The sequence below is a fragment of the Dendrobates tinctorius genome, unplaced genomic scaffold (genome assembly GCF_039654945.1).
Source record: "Dendrobates tinctorius isolate UK_male_01 unplaced genomic scaffold, ASM3965494v1 ptg000054l, whole genome shotgun sequence".
Lineage (NCBI taxonomy): Eukaryota > Metazoa > Chordata > Amphibia > Anura > Dendrobatidae > Dendrobates > Dendrobates tinctorius.
Genome location: NW_027361722.1, coordinates 17,974,957 through 17,988,005, shown reverse-complemented (window position 1 = coordinate 17,988,005; position 13,049 = coordinate 17,974,957).

Sequence of the window (13,049 nt, the reverse complement as noted above, 5' to 3'; positions counted from 1 at the left end):
TAGTCCTCCATATACAGTATAATGCGCGGCCCGTAGTCCTCCATATACAGTATAATGCGCGGCCCGTAGTCCTCCATATACAGTATAATGTGCGGCCCGTAGTCCTCCATATACAGTATAATGCGCGGCCCGTAGTCCTCCATATACAGTATAATGCGCGGCCCGTAGTCCTCCATATACAGTATAATGCGCGGCCCGTAGTCCTCCATATACAGTACAATGCGCGGCCCGTAGTCCTCCATATACAGAATACGCGGTCCAGGGTCCTCCATATACAGTATAATGCGCGGCCCAGGGTCCTCCATATACAGTATAATGCGCGGCCCGTAGTCCTCCATATACAGTATAATGCGCAGCCCGTAGTCCTCCATATACAGTATAATGCGCGGCCCGTAGTCCTCCATATACAGTATAATGCGCGGCCCGTAGTCCTCCATATACAGTATAATGCGCGGCCCGTAGTCCTCCATATACAGTACAATGCGTGGCCCGTAGTCCTCCATATACAGTACAATGCGCGGCCCGTAGTCCTCCATATACAGTACAATGCGCGGCCCGTAGTCCTCCATATACAGTACAATGCGCGGCCCGTAGTCCTCCATATACAGTATAATGCGCGGCCCGTAGTCCTCCATATACAGTACAATGCGCGGCCCGTAGTCCTCCATATACAGTATAATGCGCGGCCCGTAGTCCTCCATATACAGTACAATGCGCGGCCCGTAGTCCTCCATATACAGTACAATGCGCGGCCCGTAGTCCTCCATATACAGTACAATGCGTGGCCCGTAGTCCTCCATATACAGTATAATGCGCGGCCCGTAGTCCTCAATATACAGTACAATGCGCGGCCCGTAGTCCTCCATATACAGTACAATGCGTGGCCCGTAGTCCTCCATATACAGTACAATGCGCGGCCCGTAGTCCTCCATATACAGTACAATGCACGGCCCGTAGTCCTCCATATACAGAATACGCGGTCCGTAGTCCTCCACATACAGTATAATGCGCGGCCCAGGGTCCTCCATATACAGTATAATGCGCGGCCCGTAGTCCTCCATATACAGTATAATGCGCGGCCCGTAGTCCTCCATATACAGTACAATGCGCGGCCCGTAGTCCTCCATATACAGTATAAAGCACGGCCCGTAGTCCTCCATATACAGAATGCGCGGCCCAGGGTCCTCCATATACAGTATAATGCGCGGCCCGTAGTCCTCCATATACAGTATAATGCGCGGCCCGTAGTCCTCCATATACAGTATAATGCGCGGCCCGTAGTCCTCCATATACAGTATAATGCGCGGCCCATGGTCCTCCATATACAGTATAATGCGCGGCCCGTAGTCCTCCATATACAGTATAAAGCGCGGCCTGTAGTCCTCCATATACAGTACAATGCGCGGCCCGTAGTCCTCCATATACAGAATGCGCGGCCCAGGGTCCTCCATATACAGTATAATGCGCGGCCCGTAGTCCTCCATATACAGTATAATGCGCGGCCCGTAGTCCTCCATATACAGTATAATGCGCGGCCCAGGGTCCTCCATATACAGTATAATGCGCGGCCCGTAGTCCTCCATATACAGTACAATGCGCGGCCCGTAGTCCTCCATATACAGTACAATGCGCGGCCCGTAGTCCTCCATATACAGTACAATGCGCGGCCCGTAGTCCTCCATATACAGTACAATGCGCGGCCCGTAGTCCTCCATATACAGAATACTCGGTCCGTAGTCCTCCATATACAGTATAATGCGCGGCCCAGGGTCCTCCATATACAGTATAATGCGCGGCCCGTAGTCCTCCATATACAGTATAATGCGCGGCCCGTAGTCCTCCATATACAGTATAATGCGCGGCCCGTAGTCCTCCATATACAGTATAATGCGCGGCCCGTAGTCCTCCATGTACAGTATAATGCGCGGCCCGTAGTCCTCCATATACAGTACAATGCGCGGCCCGTAGTCCTCCATATACAGTATAATGCGCGGCCCGTAGTCCTCCATATACAGTATAAAGCGCGGCCCGTAGTCCTCCATATACAGAATGCGCGGCCCAGGGTCCTCCATGTACAGTATAATGCGCGGCCCGTAGTCCTCCATATACAGTACAATGCGCGGCCCGTAGTCCTCCATATACAGTACAATGCGCGGCCCGTAGTCCTCCATATACAGTACAATGCGCGGCCCGTAGTCCTCCATATACAGTACAATGCGCGGCCCGTAGTCCTCCATATACAGTACAATGCGCGGCCCGTAGTCCTCCATATACAGTACAATGCGCGGCCCGTAGTCCTCCATATACAGTATAATGCGCGGCCCGTAGTCCTCCATATACAGTACAATGCGCGGCCCGTAGTCCTCCATATACAGTACAATGCGCGGCCCGTAGTCCTCCATATACAGTACAATGCGCGGCCCGTAGTCCTCCATATACAGTACAATGCGCGGCCCGTAGTCCTCCATATACAGTACAATGCGCGGCCCGTAGTCCTCCATATACAGTACAATGCGCGGCCCGTAGTCCTCCATATACAGTACAATGCGCGGCCCGTAGTCCTCCATATACAGTACAATGCGCGGCCCGTAGTCCTCCATATACAGTACAATGCGCGGCCCGTAGTCCTCCATATACAGTACAATGCGCGGCCGTAGTCCTCCATATACAGTATAATGCGCGGCCGTAGTCCTCCATATACAGTATAATGCGCGGCCCGTAGTCCTCCATATACAGTATAATGCGCGGCCCGTAGTCCTCCATATACAGTACAATGCGCGGCCCGTAGTCCTCCATATACAGTACAATGCGCGGCCCGTAGTCCTCCATATACAGTACAATGCGCGGCCCGTAGTCCTCCATATACAGTACAATGCGCGGCCCGTAGTCCTCCATATACAGTACAATGCGCGGCCCGTAGTCCTCCATATACAGTATAATGCGCGGCCCGTAGTCCTCCATATACAGTACAATGCGCGGCCCGTAGTCCTCCATATACAGTATAATGCGCGGCCCGTAGTCCTCCATATACAGTATAATGCGCGGCCCAGGGTCCTCCATATACAGTATAATGCGCGGCCCGTAGTCCTCCATATACAGTATAATGCGCGGCCCGTAGTCCTCCATATACAGTACAATGCGCGGCCCGTAGTCCTCCATATACAGTACAATGCGCGGCCCGTAGTCCTCCATATACAGTACAATGCGCGGCCCGTAGTCCTCCATATACAGTACAATGCGCGGCCCGTAGTCCTCCATATACAGTATAATGCGCGGCCCGTAGTCCTCCATATACAGTATAATGCGCGGCCCGTAGTCCTCCATATACAGTATAATGCGCGGCCCAGGGTCCTCCATATACAGTATAATGCGCGGCCCAGGGTCCTCCATATACAGTATAATGCGCGGCCCGTAGTCCTCCATATACAGTATAATGCGCGGCCCGTAGTCCTCCATATACAGTATAATGCGCGGCCCGTAGTCCTCCATATACAGTATAATGCGCGGCCCGTAGTCCTCCATATACAGTATAATGCGCGGCCCGTAGTCCTCCATATACAGTACAATGCGCGGCCCGTAGTCCTCCATATACAGTACAATGCGCGGCCCGTAGTCCTCCATATACAGTATAATGCGCGGCCCGTAGTCCTCCATATACAGTATAATGCGCGGCCCGTAGTCCTCCATATACAGTATAATGCGCGGCCCGTAGTCCTCCATATACAGTACAATGCGCGGCCCGTAGTCCTCCATATACAGTATAATGCGCGGCCCGTAGTCCTCCATATACAGTATAATGCGCGGCCCGTAGTCCTCCATATACAGTACAATGCGCGGCCCGTAGTCCTCCATATACAGTACAATGCGCGGCCCGTAGTCCTCCATATACAGTATAATGCGCGGCCCGTAGTCCTCCATATACAGTATAATGCGCGGCCCGTAGTCCTCCATATACAGTATAATGCGCGGCCCGTAGTCCTCCATATACAGTATAATGCGCGGCCCGTAGTCCTCCATATACAGTACAATGCGCGGCCCGTAGTCCTCCATATACAGTATAATGCGCGGCCCGTAGTCCTCCATATACAGTACAATGCGCGGCCCGTAGTCCTCCATATACAGTATAATGCGCGGCCCGTAGTCCTCCATATACAGTACAATGCGCGGCCCGTAGTCCTCCATATACAGTATAATGCGCGGCCCAGGGTCCTCCATATACAGTATAATGCGCGGCCCGTAGTCCTCCATATACAGTATAATGCGCGGCCCGTAGTCCTCCATATACAGTACAATGCGCGGCCCGTAGTCCTCCATATACAGTACAATGCGCGGCCCGTAGTCCTCCATATACAGTACAATGCGCGGCCCGTAGTCCTCCATATACAGTATAATGCGCGGCCCGTAGTCCTCCATATACAGTATAATGCGCGGCCCGTAGTCCTCCATATACAGTATAATGCGCGGCCCGTAGTCCTCCATATACAGTATAATGCGCGGCCCAGGGTCCTCCATATACAGTATAATGCGCGGCCCGTAGTCCTCCATATACAGTATAATGCGCGGCCCGTAGTCCTCCATATACAGTATAATGCGCGGCCCGTAGTCCTCCATATACAGTATAATGCGCGGCCCGTAGTCCTCCATATACAGTATAATGCGCGGCCCGTAGTCCTCCATATACAGTATAATGCGCGGCCCGTAGTCCTCCATATACAGTACAATGCGCGGCCCGTAGTCCTCCATATACAGTACAATGCGCGGCCCGTAGTCCTCCATATACAGTATAATGCGCGGCCCGTAGTCCTCCATATACAGTATAATGCGCGGCCCGTAGTCCTCCATATACAGTATAATGCGCGGCCCGTAGTCCTCCATATACAGTATAATGCGCGGCCCGTAGTCCTCCATATACAGTACAATGCGCGGCCCGTAGTCCTCCATATACAGTATAATGCGCGGCCCGTAGTCCTCCATATACAGTATAATGCGCGGCCCGTAGTCCTCCATATACAGTATAATGCGCGGCCCGTAGTCCTCCATATACAGTATAATGCGCGGCCCGTAGTCCTCCATATACAGTATAATGCGCGGCCCAGGGTCCTCCATATACAGTATAATGCGCGGCCCGTAGTCCTCCACATACAGTATAATGCGCGGCCCGTAGTCCTCCATATACAGTATAATGCGCGGCCCGTAGTCCTCCATATACAGTACAATGCGCGGCCCGTAGTCCTCCATATACAGTACAATCCGCGGCCCAGGGTCCTCCATATACAGTATAATGCGCGGCCCAGGGTCCTCCATATACAGTATAATGCGCGGCCCGTAGTCCTCCATATACAGTATAATGCGCGGCCCGTAGTCCTCCATATACAGTATAATGCGCGGCCCGTAGTCCTCCATATACAGTATAATGCGCGGCCCGTAGTCCTCCATATACAGTATAATGCGCGGCCCGTAGTCCTCCATATACAGTACAATGCGCGGCCCAGGGTCCTCCATATACAGTATAATGCGCGGCCCAGGGTCCTCCATATACAGTATAATGCGCGGCCCGTAGTCCTCCATATACAGTATAATGCGCGGCCCGTAGTCCTCCATATACAGTATAATGCGCGGCCCGTAGTCCTCCATGTATTATGTAGCATCTTCTGACGCTCGGCCCGGAGCTGTAGTGAGACCATCACACCTTCTGCGCTGAGACGTCACAGAGCTCAGATGCGGAGCGGGAATGATGGGGGAGGGAGCGTCAGCTGACTATTCCCGCTGCCATCATTGTCTTCCACATCTTGGAGGCCGAACCAGTTGAAAGTGGTGGAGGGTCCACTGTTCAATGCACGTCACGTGCCGGTTTCCCTGATGGCAAGTGAGCCCCCTGCCCCGTTTTGTCCAGGGCCTCGGCCCTTGTCTGAGTGCACCAGGTGGAGACGCCAGCCCTGACACGGTCACTGATAAATAACCCTTAGGGTATGTGCACACGCTGCAGAGTCACCTGCGGATTTTTCCGTGCGGATCCGCAGGTAAAACTGCAGGTAAAGTGACCTACGGATTGGCCAGCGGTTTTCCCCTGCGATTTGACACCTGCACAATGGAATAGGTGTCAAACCACAGCGGAATCCGCAGAAAGAATTGACACGCTGCGGATTTAAGACTGCAGCTTTTCCGCAGGGAAAAATCTGCAGCATGTGCACTGCGGATTGTAAATCCCATAGACTTAAGGTACTGTCACACTTAGCGATGCACCAGCGATCCCGCCCAGTGATACGACCCGGTCAGGATCGCTGGTACATCGCTAAGTGGTCGCTAGTGAGCTGTCACACAGGCAGATCTCACCAGCGACATCGCAGGGGTCGGGGATCGCTACTTACCTGTCACACCAGGCGATCCTGCGTCCTCCCGTCCGTCTCCACGCTCATCTCCACAGGAAGCTGACGAGAAACGGTCCAGCCTGTTCTCGCGCGATCAGCGATAACCAGCAGGGGAGCCGGTCGTAGGTATCACACACAGTGATATCTCTTAGTGTGACAGGCCCTTTACATTGTACTGTACACTGTCTGCGGATCCGCAGAGGCCAATGCGCAGCGTGTGCACATACCCTTACAGTGGATCTGCCATTAGAATTCAAAAAACAAGATGCTGACATTATTACATGGACCAACAGTATAATCTTTTCTAAAAATACCTGCATAATATTTAAATTAACTGGCCAAACAGCGCTCATCAAAAGCCACTCTTGCATTGATTTTCACCAGCCTTATCAAGTATACAGTCATATGTTAAAGTTTGGGCACCCCTATTAATGTTAACCTTTTTTCTTTATAACAGTTTTGGTTTTTGCAACAGCTATTTCAGTTTCATATATCTAATAACTGATGGACTCAGTTATATTTCTGGATTCAAATGAGGTTTATTGTACTAACAGAAAATGTGCAATCTGCATTTTAACAAAATTTGACCGATGCAAAAGTATGGGCACCTCAACATAAAAGTGACATTAATATTTCATAGATCCTCCTTTTGCAAAAATAACAGCCTCTAGTCGCTTCCTGTAGCTATTAATGAGTTCCTGGATCCAGGATGAAGGTATTTGTGACCATTCCTGTTTACAAAACAATTCCAGTTCAGTTAAGTTTGATGGTCGCCCAGCATGGACAGCCCGCTTCAAATCATCCCACAGATGTTCAATAATATTCAGGTCTGGGGACTGGGATGGCCAGTCCAGAACATTGTAATTGTTCCTCTGCATGAATGCCTGAGTAGATTTGGAGCGGTGTTTTGGATCATTGTCTTGCTGAAATATCCATCCCCTGCGTAACTTCAACTTCGTCACTGATTCTTGCACATTATTGTCAAGAATCTGCTGATACTGAGTTGAATCCATGCGACCCTCAACTTTAACAAGATTCCTGGTGCCGGCATTGGCCACAGCCCCAAAGCATGATGGAACCTCCACCAAATTTTACTGTGGGTAGCAAGTGTCTTTCTTGGAATGCTGTGTTTTTTAGCCTCCATGCATAACGCCTTCTTGTATGACCAAACAACTCAATCTTTGTTTCATCAGTCCACAGGACCTTCTTCCAAAATGTAACTGGCTTGTCCAAATGTGCTTTTGCAGACCTCAGGCGACTCTGTTTGTGGCGTGCTTGCAGAAACGGCTTCTTTCGCATCACTCTCCCATACAGCTTCTCCTTGTGCAAAGTGCGCTGTATTGTTGACCGATGCACAGTGACACCATCTGCAGAAGATGATGCTGCAGGTCTTTGGAGGTGGTCTGTGGATTGTCCTTGACTGTTCTCACCATTCTTCTTCTCTGCCTTTCTGATATTTTTCTTGGCCTGCCACTTCTGGGCTTAACAAGAACTGTACCTGTGTTCTTCCATTTCCTTACTATGTTCCTCACAGTGGAAACTGACAGGTTAGATCTCTGAGACAACTTTTTGTATCCTTCCCCTGAAAAGCTATGCTGAATAATCTTTGTTTTCAGATCATTTGAGAGTTGTTTTGAGGAGCCCATGATGCCACTCTTCATAGGAGAATCAAATAGGAGAACTACTTGCAAGTGGCCACCTTAAATACCTTTTCTCATGATTTGATACACCTGGCTGTGAAGTTCAAAGCTCAATGAGGTTACAAAACCAATTTAGTGCTTCAGGAAGTCAGTAAAAAGTAGATAGGAGTGTTCAAATCAAGAAAATGATAAGGGTGCCCATACTTTTGCACCGGTCAAATTTTGTTTAAATGCAGATTGCACATTTTCTGTTAGTACAATAAACCTCATTTGAATCCAGAAATATAACGGAGTCCATCAGTTATTAGATATATGAAACTGAAATAGCTGTTGCAAAAACCAAAATTGTTATAAAGAAAAAAGGTTAACATTAATAGGGGTGCCCAAACTTTTACATATCACTGTATGTACTACATGCAGTTTGTATTGTAAAATCTGCTGACAGATCTGCTGTAACCACATCAATACTACCGCATATGTAAAAGAATAATATAATACTGCTCCTATGTACAAGACTATAACCACTATAATACTGCTCCTATATACAAGAATATAACTACTATAATACTGCTCCTATATACAAGAATATAACTACTATAATACTGCCCCCAATGTACAAGAATATAACTACTCTAATACTGCTCCTTTGTACAAGAATATAACTACTATAATACTGCTCCTTACGTACAAGAATATAACTACTATAATACAGCTCCCTATGTACAAGAATATAACTACTATAATACAGCTCCTTACGTACAAGAATATAACTAGTATAATACTGCTCCTATATACAAGAATATAACTACTATAATACTGCCCCATATACAAGAATATAACTACTATAATACAGCTCCCTATGTACAAGAATATAACTACTATAATACTGCTCCTATATACAAGAATATAACTACTATAATACTGCCCCCTATGTACAAGAATATAACTACTATAATACTGCTCCTATATACAAGAATATAACTACTATAATACTGCTCCTATATACAAGAATATAACTACTATAATACTGCTCCTATATACAAGAATATAACTACTATAATACTGCTCCTTATGTACAAGAATATAACTACTATAATACTGCCCCTATATACAAGAATATAACTACTATAATACTGCCCTATATACAAGAATATAAATACTATAATACAGCTCCCTATGTACAGAATATAACTACTATAATACTGCCCCCTATGTACAAGAATATAACTACTATAATACTGCTCCTATGTACAAGAATATATCTACTACAATACTGCTCCTATGTACAAGAATATAACTACTATAATACTGCTCCTATGTACAAGAATATAACTACTATAATACTGCCCCCTACGATCATAACTACTATAATACTGCCAATATGTACAAGAATATATCTACTAGAATACTGCCTCCTATGTACAAGAATATACCTACTATAATACTGCTCCTATGTACAAGAATATAACTACTATAATACTGCCCCCTACGATCATAACTACTATAATACTGCCAATATGTACAAGAATATAACTACTATAATACTGCCCCTATGTACAAGAATATAACTACTATAATACTGCCCCTATATACAAGAATATAGCTACTATAATACTGCCCTATATACAATATAAATACTATAATACAGCTCCCTATGTACAGAATATAACTACTATAATACTGCCCCCTATGTACAAGAATATAACTACTATAATACTGCTCCTATGTACAAGAATATATCTACTACAATACTGCTCCTATGTACAAGAATATAACTACTATAATACTGCCCCCTACGATCATAACTACTATAATACTGCCAATATGTACAAGAATCTAACTACTATAATACTGCTGCTATAACTACTATAATACTGACCCTATGTACAAGACTATAACTACTATAATACTGCTCCTATGTAAAAGAATATAACTACTATAATACTGCCCCCTATGTACAAGAATATAAATACTATAATACAGCTCCTTATGTACAAGAATATAACTACTATAATACTGCTCCTATAACTACTATAATACTGACTCTATGTACAAGAATATAACTACTATAATACTGCTCCTATGTACAAGAATATATCTACTATAATACTGCTCCTATGTACAAGAATATAACTACTATAATACTGCCCCCTACGATCATAACTACTATAATACTGCCAATATGTACAAGAATATATCTACTAGAATACTGCCTCCTATGTACAAGAATATACCTACTATAATACTGCCCCTATATACAAGAATATAACTACTATATTACTGCCAATATACAAGAGAACACAGAATGACAGATTTGCAAAAATTCTCTGCAGCCAAAAATATGGCAGTGATCAGCAAGTGCTGGAGAACAAACACAGGGTATTTAGTCGATACGTTATTTTGCAAAAAAATGTATACCAAGCTGCCTCACCAACGTCAAGGTAACCCGTATTGAAGCAGCTTCAATACGGGTTACCTTGACATTGGTGAGGCAGCTTGGTATACATTTTTTTGCAAAAAAACGTATCGACTAAATACCCTGTGTTTGTTCTCCAGCACTTGCTGATCACTGCCATATTTTTGGCTGTAGAGAATTTTTGCAAATCTGTCATTCTGTGTTCTCTTGTATCTTAGTTAATGGGTGGTGTGAGCGTTGTCTGACCGACGTGTTCACATTTGTGCATTTCACATGTGTTTTTATTACTGCCAATATGTACAAGAATATAACTACTATAATACTGCCCCCTATATACAGGAATATAACTACTATAATACTGCCCCTATATACAAGAATATAACTACTATAATACTGCTCCTATATACAATAATATAACTACTATAATACTGCTCCTATGTACAAGAATATAACTACTATAATACTGCCCCTATATACAAGAATATAACTACTATAATACTGCCCCTATATACAAGAATATAACTACTATAATACTGCTCCTATGTACAAGAATACAGTGGGTACGGAAAGTATTCAGACCCATTAACATTTTTCAGTCTGTTTCATTGCAGCCATTTTTTTAAATTCAAAAAAGTTCCTTTTTTTCCTCATTAATGTACACTCTACTCCCCATCTTGACTGAAAAAAAACAGAAATGTAGAAATTTTTACAAATTTATTGAAAAAAGAAAAACTGAAATATCACATGGTCATAAGTATTCAGACCCTTAGCTCAGACACTCATATTTAAGTCACATGCTGTCCATTTCCTTGTGATCCTCCTTCCCTATAATGATGTAGATGGAGGCACTGTGGACACTATAGGACCTGTGATCTGGCAGTGTCTGTCTGTTTAGGTTTGCATAAAAGTGCCGTCCGCCACAGTTTTGTGCACACCGCTGAACAGAGGCCAGACGGGAGTCCAGAGTAATTCTGCTGCCTCATTATAGTGAATGGACCCCTCGGAGGTTTCATCTGAATCACGTCACCCAGATTTAGATGGAAACCCCAAAGTGCTCAGCGTAGGGCGCAGGATAACTGTGATCCCAAACATTATGTAAAATGTTCCAAATAAAATCAACTTGAGCCACAAAAAAAGGCAAGTCCCCACTCAAGTCTCATCTATTAATGGAAATATAGGGGACCTCCACGTTACTGGTAAGTACAAAGGCTGGAAAAGCGAAATGGCTCTTTCCCCGCCAAAAGAAATTCAGCAAATTCTCCACTCCCAAATCCAAATGCCCCCCTCCCTTCTGAGCCCCAGTGTGTGTAAAGCACATTTAGCGCCCACAAGTTTGGCATTTCTGTAGTGATGAGAGGCCGCCTAACTTACTGGTGTGTGTCTTCTGAAGCTTGAGCTGGGCATAACGTACTGGTCAATACAGCGTTCTGGTCACTACAATGTACAGCTCACTACAACGGCAGTTTGCAATTTTCACTCTACAACATCCACTGCTGCTTGTTTCTGGAAAACACTGATGGAGTCAAAATCGTCACACCTGTAGATAAATTCCCAAAGGGTTATAATTTCCAAATGGGGTCACTTGAGGGAGGATTCTGCTTTTCTAGCTCTTAGGGACTCTTTATATGGAATCCTCAAACTAGTCTAGGAAAATCTGCGTACCAGAAGGCAAATAGCGCTCCGTCCCTCCCGAGACTCTCTGTATGGCTAAGCAGTACTGCACAGTCACATATGGGGTATTGCCACATTCAGTAGAAATTGTAGGGCAAATTTTGGTGCCATTTTTACCCATTTCCCAGTGTTAAAATGTAAAACTTGGGGCCAACATACAATCTTGGTGGTAAAAATGTAAATTATTTTTTCTTCACTGCTCAATGGTATAAAAGTCTATGACACACCTGTGGTTGCAATATACTCACTGCACCCCTAGATGAATTCATTGAGAGGTTTAATTGGTAAAATGGGGTCACTTATGGGGGTTTCTGCTGTTCTGGCACCTCAGGGGCTCTGTCAATGTTACATGGAACCCTCAAAAAACTGCAGCAAAATCTGCACTGTATTATGGCACTGCTTCTCTTCTGAGCTTAGCACTGTGCCTCAAAAGTAGTTTTCACCACATATGGGGTATCTGTGAACTCAGGAGAAATTGCGCAACAAACTTTGGGGTCCATTTTCTCCATTTTTTTGCCTTTGTGAAAATACAAAATTTGTAGCTAAAAAAGATTTTTGTAGGAAAATGTGTTTTTTTTATTTTCACGGCTTAACGTTATAAACTTCTGTGGAGCACCTGGGGGTTCAAGGTGCTCAATACATATCTAGATAAAGTCACAAAGGGGTCTAGTTCCCAAAATGGTGTCATTTCTGGGGGGTTTCCACTGTTGGGTCTCTCCAAATGCAACATGGCAACCACTAATTATTCCCGCAAATTGTACATTCAAAAAGTCAGATGGCGCTCCTTCCCTTCCAAGCCCTGCCGTGCGCCCAAACAGTAGTTTGTCTCCACATATTGGGTATCTGCGCACTCAAGAGAAATTGCACGGAGCAATTTCTATTGTTACCCTTATGAAAATGCAAAATTTGAGCTAAAAAGATTTAGTTAGGAAAAATGTGATTTTTTTTTATATT